The following is a 20,039-nucleotide window of genomic DNA, read 5'->3' as shown; positions in this document are numbered from 1 at the left end:
TCATTTCTGATTTAATTGAGATTTTTCATTCTGGTTGATCACATTTGAGCTTTAAAATTGCTTTGAACTTCAATTAATCATGAAATGCTTTTGGTATATGATATTGATGTGAGACCTTTTGGAATGTTTCAAGATGTGTTTGAAGTTGATTCATGTTAAATTTCAGCTTCTGTTTTGGATTTTTTCTTCACCTTTGACCCGAGACTTTGACCTAGTGGTTTGCCTCTCACATTTGAGCTTTGATTTCAGGTTGAACATCCAAGTTCCATAGTTGTTGATGCTCCATCACTTGAGCATTGATGTTTGCCTTTAATTACTAATCTTTGTGTGTTTTGTAGTTTGATGTTGACTCATTTGAGTTTGACTTTTGGCTTATACATTGTGTACATTGGGATTGTTGGTTGCTTATTTGACTGTTGTTTGATTGTCTGAGTCTTGTACTGATTTGTTTGATGTTTCCACAGGTACATAAGTTGCTTTAAGTTCACTTGAACTTTGCTTTTGCTCGGTTGCTTAACCACTTAGGTATAATATCTCTTCTTCATGTAGTCTGGAAGACCTGTCCTGTTATGTGGGCAGGCACCTGTCTGAAGTCCTCCTTAAGAGGCAATGTTTGTGTTTGTTTATCTTTGTGCCAAGCAGGAAAAGTCCTCTTATGAGGCAATTGGCAGATAAAAGAGATGTGTAGTCCATCTCCTGCTATTTAGTGTGTCATTCACCTTGCTCACACAATGTGTTGATGCATTGTGAATAATAACCCAAGATCTTATAGAGTCAATCATTTGTGGAGAAGAGTTCCAACTTTCTGAACTCCCACACCTTCTATTGTTTAAAGCTCTCCCTGACCAGGGATGAAAGCTATGAGGCACACCCCTCATCTCCATTTCATCTGCTTCACCCTAACTCTCAATGTTAGGGTTAAGAGCTCAAATTACCCCATTCCAGTTGGTTGTAAAGCCTAACCTTGTTTGAGCCTAATTGATTGTATATAGTGTGTGCTAATTGATTTCTTGCTTGCTGGTTTGCCCATATGTGCATAATTGTTTGAGTGTGCCTTTGTGCATTGTTTTCATCTTTGAGCATTAATTGTATTTCATTTCATGATCATTATTCATATCTTTGTGACACTTTGTTTGTCCATTGAGGAGTCAATTGTAAGTCCATTTATTGGCAGTTGTTTCCTATGATCTGGAGGGATTTGGAACTAAGACCATTCATTGGCATTCCTTTCCTTGGAGTCGAGTGTAAGACCATTTATTGGCAACTTGTTTCCTCTTGCTTATTGCATTCTTTGTTTTGTTTTGTGAGGAGTCAATTGTAAGTCCATTTATTGGCAGTTGTTTCCTATGATCATTCCTGTGAGACTAGTATAAGCCCATTGATTGGCATCTGGTATCATTGTTTCTTTTTGTTTTAGGAGATTGGTGTAAGTCCATTGATTGGCATCTGGTATCCATGTTTTATTTTGTTTCGGGAGATTGGTATAAGTCCATTGATTGGCATCTGGTATCCATGTGTTGTTTTAGGAGATTGGAATAAGTCCATTGATTGGCATCCGGTATCCATTTACTTTGTCCATTTGTTATTTGCATTGTTGCCTATTCCAAAGGAATCACTTGAATCATCTACATATGATCTCAAGAGGTGAACATCTAAGAAGTTTTACATTCCTCACCCTCCCACCTTTTGTTTCTTTAAACCTCCATTTGCATGTTAATCCAAAATTGAAAAATATTGTGCAAACATTTTCATTTGTTTTCAAATTAGAAACCTAGGCCTTAAGCCTTTGAGTTTCAAACTTCATTTTCATAATACTTCTTTTGAATTGAATTCTAATCACACTTTGACCATCTTTTGTGAATAAATCCTAATTGGTTAATTTCACTCATTCAATTGTTTTATGGCTTTGTCCATTCTTGATAAGTTTTCATACATTAGCCATAGATCTCAATTATCTTAGTGGTTGATGTAAATCTCACCTTTGTCCTTAGTGATTGAATTGTAAGACTTCCTTGCTTATTATAGGGTTAACCCCTAATTAGCAAGTTGAAGCTTTTCTCACATGGTGGATTTGTTGTTTGTATAAGGTTGAGTGTTCTCCCGTGGATAATGAAAGACCTTAGGGCTTTTGTTTTAAAATGAACCCACTCATATTTTGGAAATCTTTTAGCCGAACTACGAGGTTTTGATCCAGTAAAGGTACGTAGGCAATGGTTATCCATCCAAACACAAAAATAATAACTTGTATATTCTTTTCTCATCCCTTCAATCATGTTTGCACAATAAATATTTCATAAACAAATAACATTTCGTACAACAAGTGTGAAAAGGGATCCCTAGGAGTACCTAGGACGTTTTGGGTGCCTAACACCTTCCCATTGCGTAATTTACCCCTTACCCAGATCTCTGATCTTTTCATTGGTTTTCTATGTGTAAAACTTCTTAGGCTTTTGTTCGCTTTTTAGCCGTTCCCTTGGATAAATAAAAGTGCGGTGGCGACTCGATTCTTTGCTTTTGATTTAATCAATAAATCATAAAGTGACGAATACACCGCTACACTTTTATTTCTTAAGTTTTTCATGACTTTTTGATGATTTAACTTCATGATATGAATATATAACTTGGTGTACCTTCTTCATTGTAGAAAGTGAGCATTGTAGTGGAAGAATGAACTTGAAGCAACATTGGAAAGTGAAGAAAAAACCATGGAAGTGAAGCTTGATGGAAGATAGAATTTGCTGGAAATTAGCACTTAACATAATCATGAAATAAGTCATTTTTGATGAATAATGGTGATTCCTCTGATCAACTGCTTGTAGAGTAGGTCTATGAAAATTCAAGAGTCAAAATCGAGTCAATGGTCAACAATTAACCCAAGAAATCAATTGTTAGACCAAAAAGTCAATTGTACCCTAAAGATATAATTTTTTAATCCTCTTTTCTCGTAATCCATTCTTTTAATTTGTATATCAAACATATGCATTGTATCATGGATTTCTAATAAATGAATGAAATCTTCTTTTTATTCTAACTTTGTCCTTTTCTTTGAATTCAAGTAATCTTCTAAATTAAGTAACAATCATTTCAATCTCCCTGATAACCATGAATCTCAAATAAAGAGATGATTTGTACCACAAGTAATATGAAAAATAAACCTAAATAATCATCAAATAATATCTGCCTCGAACATAGAACCCAAAGTACAAGCACATTTCGAGGTTTCCATAGGATGTGTGATCAGTGCATAAAGTTTTGTGAACATCACCCTTCGTTGTTTTGTGAAACAAACCTCACACGTACCCTATGTCTATGACCTACAAAACTCGTATCTTTGCTTAAGTACCATGTCTCAACTCTCAACTTGGGCCGGGCAGGCCAACATGGTGCAACCACAAAAGCCCAACATGTTAAGCCTTATCATGTTCCATCACCTTGGTGCCCCCTCATGGGTCACAAGTTGTCACTACTTAGCTTGGTAAACCATCTAACATATATGACATTAATAATCACCTACATGCATGATGTTCTAGCCAATATGGAATTTAATGGATACAAATTGGTATAGTATTTAATAATAAGCATGCCAAACTGATTGTAATTCAAATGTTCAAGTTTTATTAGTATAAAAATTGATGTGCTGATAGAATAATATTTTGTGATTCAGTTTTCGGTAATACAATATTCATTCCCAAACTCCATTATAGAGTTGATTTCAATATGTGTATTTGACAATTGGTCTAAAAAAAATTATGGAGGTATAAAAAAACACATATAGAGATTGTGATAAATGTTCATTCATTAGTAAAAAGAATAACTACTAGTGTATAAGTATATATACAAGGTTACACATTATCATATACAAAAATCACAAGAACATGAAACATTATAAGTCATCAAATCCATATTTTATTAAAGAATGTCAAAACTTGTTATGTGATTTGCCTTTAGCTTACATCCCTAAATCATGTGCTTTGAAAATAAAGCCTAATAATTTGCTTACAAGACTAATCCTAGTGATTCTGAGTCGCCACTTCTTTAAGGACTTAGGACTTGGTGTTTGTTAAATTGAACTTAATTAGAAAAGTATTTCATAGACTATAGATGAATTTATTTGAAGGGAAACAAATCAACTTTTACGAGGGCTTTTCTCCTTTGGTTTTTAGCATTTCAGGAAACTATAAATTCAGTCTTGTTCTAACAAATGTTATATTTCAAAATTATTAGTTAACAAAAAGAGAAAATAAGAGTTTTTACCTATTTAATTTTGTTATTGCAAAAAATGAGAGCCACTTCTTTGCATGAACAAAACCACTTCTTGTGCCCACACAAACGAGTTATTTCTTATTAAATATTCCAAGAAATGATTTGATGACATTGATTGCATTCTCATTGATAAATGATTCATCTAATCTTTTTAATAACGGATCGAAAGTACATCTTAAACATCAGAGATAAATTCATTATTACTTTATTATAAATATTTTGTAGGTAAACAAATGTCGTTATCTTAGTATTTTATCCAACATCCGATTTTGAACAAGAGTCTTCTAACTCTTTCATCTCTTAACTCAAACATATTTGAGTAACACAATTCCCTCTATTGAAAATACTTTTTTTTTTGTTAACCAATGGCTATACATCAAACACCTCAGCCATTTAAATAAATTGATTGTCATTAATAGCATTAGCAACCTTGAGAATTAAATTTTACCATTTAACCTTGGGATAAGATATTGGACAAACGGACATTGGTTAAAGTAAATATTTTTCAAGATAATTGTGCATCTTTATGCTTGCTCTACCCCGACTTTAGTTACTCAGACACTCTGTATACACCTATAATTTTATGTTGTTTTTAAATTTTAGTCATGTCAGCTAATGTGTTGAATGTATTTTATATACCGCCTTTATGTACGGGGAGAATCTGTGATGTTCAAATAATACTACTCAGTCTTAAGTCAAAACGAATCATTTCCCGATGGAGAGAGAATGTTATGTGACTACTTAGAATGTTATACAAGTGAATTAAAAGTAGAAAACAAAGCTAAATCCTACCTTTTGCATTCCAACTATTAAGACCACACCTTTAAATTAATCACTTTCTTTGATAAAGTTATTAATTAACTTGTTAGTGTAGTTGCTTTCATGAAATCACGTGCACCAACTGACTGCATGTTATGCAGCGGAAAATCAACTTCAACACAAGTTCGAGTTAATGTCTACAAAGTTTTCTGATGATGCAGTTGTATAGAATAGGCTAGTTAGTGTTCATTCAGCTATCTAGTGAAAAATATAAGTATTAATGGATAGGGTAGTTAAAATTCATCCAGATGTAGTTCTTAAATTTGATGTCCAAATACGAAATTTCAATTCAATTGGAATATCCAATTCAATAATAAAAGCCAAAGGGAAGTCGTCATGCTTAAAATTGGTGGCTTGCAAGTGAAAAAATAAAAAGCAGCGGTAGAGAGGGTAGGAAATGCATTGCCTACTAGTAGTTGAGTCCAAGAGTCCCACATCGAAAGAAAGGGAAAATATTGAGATAAGCAAGAGTATAAAATAACTTAAATACCAACAATGCAAATTACTTACCTGGATGGGGTCAATGGTTGATCATGAAGGACCATGGCCTAGGAAAGTGACCTCCATTGCACTTAGGAGGGGGTACTATCCTAAGGTCTACCCGTGGAACCTACGTCCTAATTTGTTGCATTGGGGGCCTGCGTTCGCGCGGCCCCTTCTTATTTTAATATCAAAGTTTTTGTAAGAAATACTTGATTTCTTTATCTTACATGAAATTGTCAACTTTTCTTACTAAATGCAATGGTTTTAAAAGGAAAAGTGGGATATTTGTAGGCTCAACGAATATGTTCTGTGAACTTGAGATATATGGGTCACAACATGGTGCTACGACACCTACATGTGTGATATTTTAGCCAATGTGAGACTTAATAGATATAAATCTGTATAGTATTCAGATGGAACATGGTTTTTTAAATGACTTACTTTGAACTCGAAACTCCTCAATCACTTTTGACATGTCATAACACTAACCATTGAAAAGATGTTATTGAGGGATTAGATCTACATATATAGAGAGGGATTCCTGGACCAAATTAGTGAGGGATTTAATCTGACAGTAGTGAAAAAACAATAAATTTTTGGTTAGTTTTTAACTGGAGATGAAATAAATGAATTGAAACAGTAATAGTTCTTAAAGTATTGAAGATCTCACTTGAGTGCCTGATAGAATATCAACACCATGTTTGACATGGTTTAATGCTTGGATCATTGTGATTAAGGTTGATCTTGCATCACCTTCTTCATAGACACTTGTGAGATAGTTGTGCAGCTCAATCAAACCCTAACAATGGTTAAGAATATAAAGAGAACAAGAATAGTTATTTTTTGATACTATATAATTAAGAATTGAATATTACTTTGTGATCCATTGCTGCAACTTTGTCCATTACTCCTTTAAACCATTCAAAAGATCCAGGTTCTCTGGTAAGCCAATAAAATTAAGCATTTGTAATCCATTGCGATCTCTTGTGTCTTCCTGGCGTTACATTTGAAGAGGTGAAACTATTGAAACTCTCATCTGGTTTTGTTGCTTCTGTGTTTGAGTCCTGCACTTGGCCTTGTTAAAGTTTACAGGTGATGACAAAATGTAATCAACATTATAAAAATAACTAAACAAGAGCAAGGAGTGTACCGTTTGTTCGTCAATTGTTCTCGTGTCACTGAGAAGATCTCTGAGAATACTAATGAAGGGAGTTGCTCCAATGCCTAATCCTATGAGCAGCAATACATCAAAATTCTGGTAATCTTGTGCTGGAGCTCCGTAAGGGCCATCTACGAGCAGCTTCGGCTGTCTGTAACAAAATTCTAGTTTGAATGATTTACAATTTTGTAAGTTAAAATTATTAGAAAGCATATGAGTTGAAGTTTTAAAGTATAGTCACGTCATAATATTTAATTTTGTGAAGAATTATAATCAAATGCGGTTGATGCAGCCTGAAAACTTTGATAAAATTCTTAAATTTCAGTTCTATTATAAACCCTTTTTTAAAAACTTTTACATGATCTATACTTACCCTATTTTATCCATTTTTATTAGTTCTCCGAATGTTGCGCTGGAATTTACCGGAGCCAATTGGTCATCTTCGGTGAAAAGTAGCTTAAGTTCTTGTGTCCAGTCACCTACCATTCGAATGTGAACACTTAGCTAATCGTCTCCAGGTGCTGATGTAATAGAGAATGGGTGCCTAAAAAATCAAGATCTTATTTGCATGTGCTAGTGGACTGTAAAATTTAGGATGATTAAAAATTGACCTAAGAGAAGAACCACACTCACCACTCAAATGGAGAGATTTTCGGGCATTGTAAAAATATGTACTGACCACTTTTGTACTTGAATCCATTAGGCTTTGACATGATTAAGCTGAAGACATTTCCTGGTAGCACTGAAACCTGCTAAGTCAATACTTGAATCCATTAGGCTTTGACATGATTAAGCTGAAGACATTTCCTGGTAGCACTGAAACCTGCTAAGTCAATACTTGAATCCATTAGGCTTTGACATGATTAAGTTGAAGACATTTCCTAGTAGCACTGAAACCTGCTAAGTCAAATTTAGAAAAATTAAATGGAAGTTATTATCAAACCATTAAAAGCAGACAATGGAGTGTGGTTTATTTTTATTACCTTCAAAACTTTTACTGCATAGTGTTGCGATCTACGAGTTCGTAGAGTACGTTCTGCAATGCACAGCAACAACGGAACAGAGATATACATCCATGTCTAACATCAAAAGTAAAAAATATGTTATTGTACATTCATCATCGCTTACTATTCTTCCATACCCACGAAGATTGTGGTCAAAGTTCTTACCGTTTTCTGGTACCACTTATGTGTCAAATTCAAGAAAGATCCATGAATGAACAGAAGAATGTAAACAATACCGAGAAGATTGTCTAAAACTAACTAATGCTATAACCAACAGACTTATCTAACACTATATGTATCTATTAAAGAATATACTTCCATTATGAAATCTCCTAGCTGTTATAGTTATAGTTCTCATAAAATGATGGAGGTATACAAAAAAACACATATAGAGATTGTGATAAATGTTCATTCATTAGTAAAAAGAATGACTACTAGTGTATGAGTATATATACAAGGTTATACATAATCATATACACAAATGAACTCTAACACTCTCCCTCAACACTAAAGTATAGAATTCTACTCAAAATTTTATAGTAAATTAACGTTTACCAATGAAGTTGTTATCCAATGCATGCTAAGTTAAAATTTTCCATTTTGGTTTATTAAAAAGGATCTTCAGCTGCAATAAATTTTGACTGTTCTGCCATAACAAACAGCTATCATTTTTATATAAAAAATAGGGTTCACTTGAACTGAACTAGTAATTCTGCAAAGAAAAAAAGGAGAAGACTTAGTAGGTAGCATTTAAAAAACAAATCTTTTCACACTAAGATCTTTGTCAAGCACACTAACTAGAACACGAAACATTATAAGTCATCAAATCCATATTTTATTAAACACTGTCAATACTTGCTCAGTTATTTTCCTTTAGCTTACTTCACTAAATCATGTGCTTTGAGAATAAAGCCTAACAATGCATTAAAGTCCCACATCGCGATATAACAAAGAAGCAGAAAAGATGTCAGATATAAAACACACAATTAGCATACATTTCAACTCATACCTTTCTCGGCCTTTTGGCTAAGATCAAGTGTAGTATCTGTTCTTATTAGTTTAATATCTGATATGTGAGCCAATGGTTCACACGATATTAAATTTATTTCTTGAGGGGGAGAGTCCACTTCAATAGCTTGCTATTGGGTCTCTCAAGTGTTGCTTTTGCGTTGCACTATAGCAATAGCCCGACACACCCCACCAAATTAGTTCAAATTATAATCTTATTTTCTGTTTTGACATTTTACATTACTTCAAAATTTACTACTCTAAAACTTGTATAATCATATTTTATCTTTACAGCATGTTATCTAAGCAGTTTCAAAATGATTTATTACAAATAAAGAATTCACTACTATAAAATGATTTATCACAAATAAAGAATTTATTAAGCAGTTTCAAAGCCAGCATGATAATCATAATTGTCAAGTCTTTGTGCTCTTAAAAAACTCAACATCCAATTCAACATCCCTTCAAATAAACTCATGTTTTAATTTGATCGTATTGAAAACACATTATAATCCAGGCACAGCTGAGCTGAAAGTGTCCACAAAACAACTCGCTATCAGGCACAACTGAGCTGAAAGTGTCCACAAAACAACTCGCTACCAAGCACAACTGAGCTGAAAGTGTCCACAAAACAACTTGCTTAAAGATCAGCTCTCACACCCACTTCAATGCTGCTAACATGCCTAATGCTTGTCCGATATCAACTGTCATATAACTGGTTGCAACCGCAGAGTTTTGGCTCCCACCAACATAACCAACTCGTTCCTACTTTGATATTGCATTTAACATGTGAAAGATTTTCTCTCCAAATGTTTCTATTTAGCAGCAGTGCATGCTTTGTGTCACCAACATAACCAACTCGTTCCTACTTTGATATTGCATTCAAAATCACGCTTAATATAATCATTATGAATATGCATTTCTTGCAATTATGAAATCGCACAATTGACAAAGTCAACATTTTGGACCATCTGATCAAGATTTGATGTCTCACATCCGACCTTGTATAATAGACTCGATTACGAAATCTAAATGTAGACCATCTAATCTTAATTAATTCAACAATCTAGATTGTACGACTGTGGCAGATGAGGGATTTCCTGACTACATGGGTTCGAATCCACAAATGCTTATAATAAAATAACACAAATAATGATTGTGTAAATAAAAAATGAGATACTTTTGAAACTAAAACACAGTGTATTGAAATTTGTTGTTGAAAGCATTATCATAACATACCTGGAGCAATATAACCATCACCTTGGTCTAGTTGCTTCACAGCCACTGTCATGCCGTTTTTCTTCAACGCGACTTGATAAATCTTTCTGTTACCACCATGGCGGAATAAATTATCTTCATCCAAATGACTTATTTCCTCAACTCCCAATAATGAGTTGGTGAAAAGATGTTAGTTTCCATTTTTTAAACTTTTTTCTACAGATCAAAACCACGACGATGAAGATAACAATGATCAAGAACATTACATATTTATAACCAAACATAAGTCTTCTATGATCATAATCTTTATCACAAATGTTCAAATCAGCACTTTGGATGGAGGGAGAGCGTGTCAAAATAAGTTGAAAACAAGAGATATACATGTTATAACACTAATCCAAAAATGTTGCAGCCGATACTGCCATCATAGGCAAGCAAGGATTCAATCAAATAGCGATTGACTGAAAATACAGGAAAATAACATTCCAAGATGCAAAATGCAGATTAACATTTCATTAAAAAACATGTTTCTGCCACGTTTATTATCTATGCTTATCACCAATCCTTTATTCCCTATTATAATAAGCAATAGAGTAATAAAGAAAAAGATTTACTTAATCCATCACAACCTTAAAGATTTCTGTATTTTAAAGTTGAACAGAATTGGAAAAGGGAAAACAATTCTATTGATTGAATGATTGAATTTTCACAGTTGGCAGTTACAACAGCTGGCAAGCTTAATATCAAAACCTCGCCCATCAACAAAAAGAGATGGTTCAAGGGGCTAGGCTCACCAGGTGTTGTGGGCTGGAGGTGCAGCGGCCCGTGATCCCTCCACTGTCAAGAGTAGGAAGTGTTCGCTGCTCTGTGAAACCAGCCTCACGCTATACCCTCCTGTCTAAGACACACAAGACTTGTGCCTTCGCACAAGTCCCATGGGTCAACTCACAACTTGGAGCGGGCAGGCCAACATGGTGCAACCACCAACCCAACCTGTTAAGCCTTAGCCATGTTCCATCACCTTGATGCCCCCACATGGGTCACAAGCTGGCGCAACTCAGCTCGGCAAGCTAACTAGCATGTCAGACATTTATAAGCACTTGCTTGTGTGATATTCTAGGCAATGTGGGACTTAAATGGATCCAAAATGGTGTAGTATTGTGTTGGAACATATGTGAAATAATAATAATACTAGAGAAGAAATTGCACTTGGTCTCTATTGCATATTGGAAAACAAGACAAAAAGAAATCGATTTTAAGTCGGGGAGTCTTATTTCTATAGTAGCAAGCCTTCTCTCAAATCGTTTTCCCGACGCTCTGCCAATTCTTTTTTCCTTAAGACAGTTTTGCATATGAAATTTTTACCATATCTCAAACATTTTGATTATGTCCAAAAATATGTTGTACATTTTTCTTCCATATTCACCATTTGTTTGATATAGTTTGCATACAAGCATGCTATTAAATCATTGCAGTTATGCTGCAAACAATTATATGACAGGAAAATACGGTCAATGCGATGTTGCGGATACCTCAAAATACTTTTATGCTGCATTTGTAGTTCCATAATGCTTATGATAAAATGTCACAAACAGTAATTGTGTAAATAAAGCATGAGATACTTTTGAAATTAAAAAACAGTATATTAAAATTTCATGTTGAAAGCATTATCGAAACATACCTGGAGCAATATAATCATGGGTGCCAGCAAAAAAGCTATTTTTAAGCAAACCTTGCAACACCAAATTCAGCAATTTTCTCATAATCTTCATCAAGCAAGATGTTGCTAGACTTTAGATCCCTACGAATAACAAACAGGTGGAGAACAATCATGGTGCAAATAACAAATCCCTTTTGCACCTCCCAATGCAATTTTATACCTGTGATTCCAATCCCATGCAACCTTCTCATACTTTCTATTTCTATGAAGAGCTTCAAAAGGATTACCATTTCGCATATACTCAAAAACTAAAAGGTTGGTTCCTCCTTTAAAAAAACAAGCATAGACCATCACCTAAAATCTCCATTTCTGCAGCTAAAACCCTCATACCATCACCTTTCTCTAGTTGCTTCACAGCCACTACCATCTCGAGAAACCTTTATGTTACCACCATGGCCGATTAAAGTATCTACATCCAAATGACTTATTTCATCAGTATCAATATCCACTTGGTGGAAAGATGTTAGTTTCCATTTTTTACTTGCTTCCATGGCATTTTTGTAACTTTTTTGCTCTCCGAATCCCGATGCTTCTACATTTCAAAACCACAACAATGAAGATAAGAACAATTAATGACCAAGAGCATTACATATTTATAACCAAAGCGCATTCTTATATGAAAATGATCTTTATCACAAATCTTCAAATCAGAATCCGATGAACTTTTTGGAATTTTCTCAACACATGAATGAACCTTTGTGTCCAACAAAAACAGCAGTCTAGATGTTGAACATTTTGATTCATTCATATCTCAAACATTATGGATCAAAAGTGTATCAAAGTCATATTTATAATGAATGTGATTAGTAGCCATTAGTCATGACTGTAGGCTAAATGGATTATGAGAAAAGCTTATAATGCATTATTAAAAGTAGAGGTTGGTAGTAATAACTTGCTTTGAGCATGATATGATATCACTAATCTCAAAGTACTAAAGTCATATATATTCAATATCAAACTCCAGAATCATAAGCTCAATCTTGACAAAATAAGTTCATGTTTGGATAAACAACTCAATTAAGGGATTCTCATAAAAATGCTTGTGATATAAGCTATTCTCTATGACAAAAGATAAACTAAATTTAAAATGTTTTCATACAAACTATAAGCAATTTTTATAAACTATGACGGAAAGATGTCAAAATAAGCTCAAAAAAAAGAGATAGACATGTGATATGCTAGGACTGATGAAATAGATAAATCAATTAAAAGATACCCTAAGCTTTCAATACAAAACAACTAACTTGTAGATGATAAGCTAGTACTTATCTCCAAGGTTTTAAAAAACGGTCTGTTACCGCGGAAACGGCATTAACGGCAGAGACAAAACAGTATCGAAAGATGCTGATAATGATTATTCACTACTTTTGTGATAAAGAACAAATTGTGATTGATTCACGCCGCGATGACCGCAATCGGCTTCAATTGTGCCTCATGGGCGGGATTTATATGTTGGGTCACGCCCGAGGAAACTCCAAATCTCTCAGACGAGGAGTTTAAATAACCTGTTTAATGGAAAATATTAGTCCCTCGGGTGAAGTTATATTGAGTATGGTTGATGAGATTGTAAGTCCCTCGGGCGAAGTGTTGGACCTCTCAGACATAACTTATATCAAGCTCTCGGAAAAGATTGAAATTAAGTCTCTTAGGCCAGACTTCAGTCTCGTCTCTGGGGCGAGATTTATATGTTTAGTCCCACCCAAGAAAACTCCAAGTCTCTTAGGTGGGGAGTTTATATTACTTTTTTAATGGGAAATCTTAGTCCCTTATGCAAAGTTATATTGAGCTTGGCTGATGAGACTGTAAGTCCCTCAGGCGAGGCATTGGACCTCCCGGGTGGGACTTCTATAAAGCCCTCAGTTGAGAAGGTCTCTCTTGATAAGGAGTCGTTGCTACCTATTGTATGAGAAGGTATCTCCTCAATTGATCTACTTGTCTTTTTCAAGACATCTCTCTGCCTTTTGTAAGAGATCTCACTTTAGTTTTACTTTCTCTAGTATTTGCCTTTTGCAAACACCTGATTCTTTTACCTTCACGAAATCCTGCTGGAATACCTTAATCATTGATCATATGCCAAAATTGGTTAGTGGAGGCAAGAAAAGAAAAAAAAAGAATGAGAAAGACAAAAAAAAACATAAAGACATGAAAGAGATAAGTCATACCCTGCATACATGGCATATTGCATATTTCATGCACACCTTTACGAAACATTCCCTTTGTACAGTTGACCCATTTTTCCCCATAGTCAGCTAATTCCTAACAGATAATCATGTACAAAAAGCCTATACACCATCCATTGAATAATTTTCCATTAGTACCCTTACCTTACACCTCACTCATTTCATTCATTCTCTACGGGCAAATTTATTGGTTATTTTGGTACTTAATCCTTTTTTACCATGAATGTTTGAAAGCCATTATTATTCATACCTTCAGGCTCGAAAATATTAAACATGGCATACTTCATACCCCAAAATTGTCCCTCCCCTTTTTACTTTTCATCTAATCTATAATTTGAGATTCATCTATATTCATTCATGCCTCATGCATGCGCATCATTCATTCATGATTAACACTTGCTAACAAGCATCATAAATTCAAGGTTTATGGTTAATGAAAATCAGAGTTTTTGCTTGAAGATTATGGTATTGCTCATAATGAGGAGTGAAACCCTAATTTCTGGATCCTTTGGGACCTTGACCCATGAATTCTACACCATGGTATTCATATGAGCATCCTAACCCTAATTACTGATTTTGATGATATGAGATCTTGTGTTTGACTCACTGTGCATTGACTTGACTTTCTAAACCCCAATTGTGGGCCCATGGTTGGAGATGTTGCTTGTGGAGCTTTGTGTTTTGTTTGAAACCCTAACCCACTATATCTTTTGCATTGTGGATTTGGGCTACCTTGTGTCTAGGGTTTTGGATCTATCAAGATTCTTTGGTAAATGTGAGGCTCATTCCCCATCCATCTGGTGATCATATGTTTCATTGCATTGGTGTGTGATTGATTAAACCTTGACTGGTTGTTGCATTAATTAATTGGTTGTTGTCCATCTATTCATTGTGGTGCACATCATCATAGTTCATGTCATTAGTTGATTCATTCACAAGTTGCCTTAGGGGTGTCATACCCTAAAATTCAGCATACCCTTCACAATGATCATCTAGGTCACTAATCCTAAGCATTTGCATATCCTGATAAGCATCCATCTCATATACATATCCATAGTATCATGTACATTCCATTTGCATTTAGGAAAAGCATAAAATCATGGATTTAAGGGCCTCGATCACACAAGGCATGGAAGGAAGGTTAAGTCCCCAAGCTAGGCTTCATGTGATGGCCATGGTTGTATTGGAACTTTTCATATTGCAAGTATCATCAGGATCATTCAAGTCCCTGAAACCCTAATTTTCAGCTATGGCATTATCATCTATTTTGTGTACATTCAAGCTTGAGGATCATTTGGGTCCTTTGGTCATTCATGTAGGATTCATTGGTTTGATTAACAATTCATCAAAGGTTGTCATACCCCAAAATTTTCCATCCATTTTTGCTTTTCATCTGACGTACAACTTGAGATCCATCTACCCTCATCCATATCTCATTCATACACATAATTCGTTCATGATTAACATTTAATAACAAGCATCATATATTCAATGGTTATGGCTAATGAAAATCAGGGTTTTGGTGTTGAATGATTGATCTAATTGTGATTTAGGTTAGTTCTTGATTTTAGATATTAGGAATTAGCATTTTTTGTTGATTAATTAGTTTAATCCATAGTTAGAATCGATTAGTTAATTAGGATTTAGAAATTAGGTTTAATAATTTTTTAGATTAGATTTAGTTCTTGATTTTCCAGATTTAATTCATAATTGATTAACCTTGCCATGATTAGAATATTAGTCATTAGGTTTTGATAATTCTTTTTGTGGATTTTTGTGTTGATTAACAAGGTTAATGGTTGATTTTACCATGATTAGATTTTAGATTAAATTTCCATTCAATTTGACCATTATATGATGATTTCCATGATCATATCCATTAGGTTTCAAGTCGTAATTTTGATTGAGAATTTCTCATTTGATTAAGTTTGATCATAATTTATGCTTAGGTAGATTGTTAATCTTTAGAATTAATACTCATTTTTTAATTGACTTTTAATTGATTCACTCGGTTTGTGATCATATTGATAAATTGAAAATCCCATTTCAATTTAGATGGTGAATGTCTTGTGTACCTTAGTTCATTTTCCATGATCACATGATAGATCTTTGATTACTTTTCATTGATTAATCCATTACTATTAGAATTGATTTAAACCATTGAATGTGCTTACATTTTTTGCATCATTCTCATCCATTTGACTTGATCTCATGCTAACCCCATTTATTGTTTTGTGTTTCCACGTGGGACGTTGAGATTCAAGCATACTTGTAGCTAGCATTTCCTCTAACCAATTCATTCCTATCTAATGGTCTTGAAATGTATGAAGTGTCATTCCACTTGTATGTTTAGGCATGGTACATGTCATACCCAAAAATTCACCCTACCCTTCACAAAGTTCATCTAGGTCACTAACCTTAATCATCTGCATATCATTGTGATCATTCATTTCATCTGCATAGTCATGGTCCAATATAAGAGGACATGTATCATGGATTCAAAGCTTTGTGCTTACACCTAGTGGAAGCTAGGGTTTCCCTATAAATAGAGGTGGCTCAAACTATCAAATCCTAAATTGGAGGTAGCTCTTGAAGCTTGTGCATTGTGCCCAACATTGGTGATCCATCTCTGGCTTCTAGGTGAAGCAAAACCCTAGTTTGGGATCCTCACTTGATCATGGTATCCCCCAAACCCTAATTTACCCCATAAACCCTAATTATGGCTACCACCCATTGGGTGTACTCCTAACCCCATTTCATTGGCACATCATCATTCCATGGTGTGTATGCTTCACTTGCTTGGTCAAGATCCATTCCAGGCACTCTTATTCATGGTATATTATGGAGGTCTCCTTGGTTTGATTAGCATTCACTTATAGCCCTAGCTTCATCTGATTCTCTTTCATCCATTGTATGGGTTTTATCTGGTGTGATCAAGCTCCACCCAATGATCATTTGTTCATAACCATTCATGTTGGTTCCTTGGTTTTGATCCCCATTGATCTCATGTTCCCATTGTTACATCCATAATTGTTTCATCTGCTCATTTCCAGTCTTGTTAGGTCATCCAAGGTTGTTCATATGGCCATTGATCCTTTATTCAAGTCCCACAAACCCACTTCATGCCATTGGTGTTTGATCCACGGGCCTTTGGTCATGTCATGGTCATTGTCCATTTTTGTCATTGATAGGTTTATGTTTCATTTACTATTGTCATCCTTTGGTTCATGTTAGATGTTTCATTCATTCCATTATCTTTTATCGTTTTCCATTTCAATCTATATAATACATGCCAAGTCATGTTCATTTAGTTCAAATTCAAATTTATGATCAAATATCAAATTCAAGATCATACAAGTACAAAACTCATTTCAAAGTTAAACCAATTTCATTCATATCCATTCCATTCCATACAAATCATGAGAATGTATATTCCATGTGAAAAAAATACTAAAAATGGAAACGTTGACCAAATGTTGACTTTGGTCAACAATTGACTTTTTGGTCAACTTTGACCAAAGTCAACCCAAATTTATCCAAACCCTAATTTTCCAATCCTAATCCTAAGTCCATCCCTAATTTTTCCATGATCCATGTTGACTCTTAGTTGATCAATGGCAAGTGGCTCATTCCCCCCCAAGCTTGGAGTAATGTTGAACCACTATGATGCATGAACCAAGCCACCACATGGATATCAACTTACAACCAACATACCATACCTGCAATTCTGTCGCACAAATCAAGCCAAAGCAATTAACTAGCCTGACCAAGACAGTAACAACCAACCAGATTTGATGCCATGTCAAACATAAGCTACTCATCCCTGAACTAAGTGTATTGGGTAGCAAGCTGGCAATAACCTGTATTAGTTAACCACACCAGCATAAACATAAGCCAAATTTCAGAACCAACAATCCACTTGCAGTATAACCTAAGTCAGAACCTATTTACAAGCAGTCATGGCATAATTGCCAAGCAATCACAGGCCAGAACATGAAACAATTTCATACCTGCAGAAAAACAAGAGAAAATATCATGCAGATTGCATCCAACTCATGACAGATCGTACATCAACATGCCATGAAACCATACAAACCTGCAATGTACCATAAGGACAAACCATCCCTGTAGTGCATCAGTAACAACCAGTCAATAAATTTTCATGCATCATTGCACTGAAGTGAACCACGCTTGTAGCCTATCCTGTGGACATGCAATATAATTCTGGAATGCAACTACAGATCAAATTGTAAACCAATTCATTGCTTAACTTAGCACAAACCCTACAAAACCATCTCAATTCATATATCCTACAAAGCATGAAACCATGTCATAATGCATCATCAATTTACAAGCAACCAAATGTAATGCCATAACTGATCCTATAGTGCAATTACAAAACAACTCTTGCAACAAGTCAACCCAATGCAGTAACACATCAATTCCAAACCTTCCACATAGCCATTCATGATAGAATGCAGCCACAACAAACCAGTCTATGATAAATACCAAGCATGCGACCTGCAGCAGGCTCGTGCCCAATAAAACATGGCATATTCCATCCTCAATCACTAACCATGCTAATTGTTGCATTCACATTTGAAACAAAAACCCATGTAGTACATTAACACATGAGACAAGTCGGAACACAATACATACAAGTTACTCAAACCAAATCAGAAGCATTAATATCCAGATCTGAATAAAAAGTACCAAACTGCTGCAGAATAGTGAAACCAAATTAAGAACCATGCTATGGTGCACAAGCCCTGATGTGTTGCTAACAGAGGAAAACCAAGTGCACTTTTTATAGAACATAATACTTGTTGCAATCATCATGCACATGATCACCTGTTGCAAAAAAAATAAGCCAAACCATTAGCAATGGACAACAACATAATTTACTCACAGAAGCATAATGACCTAAGTTGTATTTCATTACAAATTAACCATTCAAGCTAAGCAATCATCAAGCAATTTTTCATCATGCATATGAATACCCGTAGGAAAACAACTTGACCAAGTTGTTACAGCAAGCAATGCACCACACTATATGCCTGCAGAACCATGTTGCACCACATCAAACCAAGTCAAAGTGATGCATACCCTACAGGGCCAAGTCAGTAGCAGCACAAGTTAACTGACATAACATTAAACACCGTATCAATTCAACTAGCTGGCTAATTGAACCACCTCTAAACTGAGCCAACAATATCCAACTAACATAACAAAACTAACATGATGCCACCTCACCAAAAACATAACTAGCTAACCTAACTGTCAGCTAATGCATTGGAGTCAGCAATAATATCTCATAACAAACTCCAACTAAACATAACTGAAAACTCTAACCGATCCTCACTAATCCCTAAGTTCCTAACAAACTATAAAGCATAATCATCACCTTCCCATCCATTTTTTATTCATTCATCATCACCAATAACAAAACCACTTATTCGTCAATCGACGATCATTCATCATCCAATCACCAATCACTCTCTCATCAAAAGAGGATCAACATCTTCATCATTCATCATCACTAATTCAAAAGCTTTCCCTTGTTCTCTCATTCTCAATTTTCATCTTCATCAATCACCTGCATCATTCAACCTGCATTTTCCCTCAACCTTCAACACTCATATTCCTCACTCTCCAATCAACAACATCTCAGAATTAAGAAGAAAAAAAAGGAGAAAAGAAGGAATCAGAGTCAAGAGCGGGGAAGAAGGGAATAAAGTCATTACCTGGAAACAAAGGTTCCATCATCGTTGTCACCGTCGTCACCTTTGGCAAGGTGAATCTCAAAATTCCTTATTTCATTTAATTCTTTGTCACCATGATGCAGAGAAGAGCTATGGGAATCGAAGCCCCAATCCCTTGGGCTCTGATTCTCGGGGAGAGGCGTTTAATTTAAGATCTTGAAATTAGGGTTCTTGAGGATCCCGATTCTGTTAGTGAGTTAGGTTTATTTTTTTATGAAATTAACATGATATTCATGGAGAGGAGAGAGAGACAGACAAGATGATGGTTGAGATTCATGTTTTGGTGGCCACTGCCACTGGAAGCAATTTCCGGCGCAGTGGTCCATGGCGATGAGGAGAGGGAGTGTTAACCCGAGTTGAGAGTGAGTGTGGCGCGTGTTTTATTTTGAATTCATTTTCAGCACCCAATCAATGACCCTCACA

General features: G+C 35.1%; 2 non-coding genes and 1 pseudogene across 2 annotated transcripts; 2 read left to right on the top strand and 1 right to left on the bottom strand.

The window, feature by feature from the left end:
- The first annotated feature begins 5,584 nt into the window (after nucleotides 1–5,584).
- Nucleotides 5,585–5,741, top strand: LOC127109333 (U1 spliceosomal RNA). Its single transcript, XR_007796646.1, has one exon. It is a non-coding gene; the product is annotated as a U1 spliceosomal RNA (small nuclear RNA).
- A 79-nt stretch (nucleotides 5,742–5,820) lies between these two features.
- LOC127102280 (respiratory burst oxidase homolog protein E-like) lies at nucleotides 5,821–19,620 on the bottom strand (annotated as a pseudogene).
- Nucleotides 8,734–8,929, top strand: LOC127109678 (U2 spliceosomal RNA). Its single transcript, XR_007796949.1, has one exon. It is a non-coding gene; the product is annotated as a U2 spliceosomal RNA (small nuclear RNA).
- Nucleotides 19,621–20,039: the final 419 nt, after the last annotated feature.

The sequence above is a fragment of the Lathyrus oleraceus genome, chromosome 7 (genome assembly GCF_024323335.1).
Source record: "Lathyrus oleraceus cultivar Zhongwan6 chromosome 7, CAAS_Psat_ZW6_1.0, whole genome shotgun sequence".
NCBI lineage: Eukaryota > Viridiplantae > Streptophyta > Magnoliopsida > Fabales > Fabaceae > Lathyrus > Lathyrus oleraceus.
The sequence above is the reverse complement of the archived record's forward strand: the minus strand, read 5'-3'. Positions and strand labels throughout refer to the sequence as shown.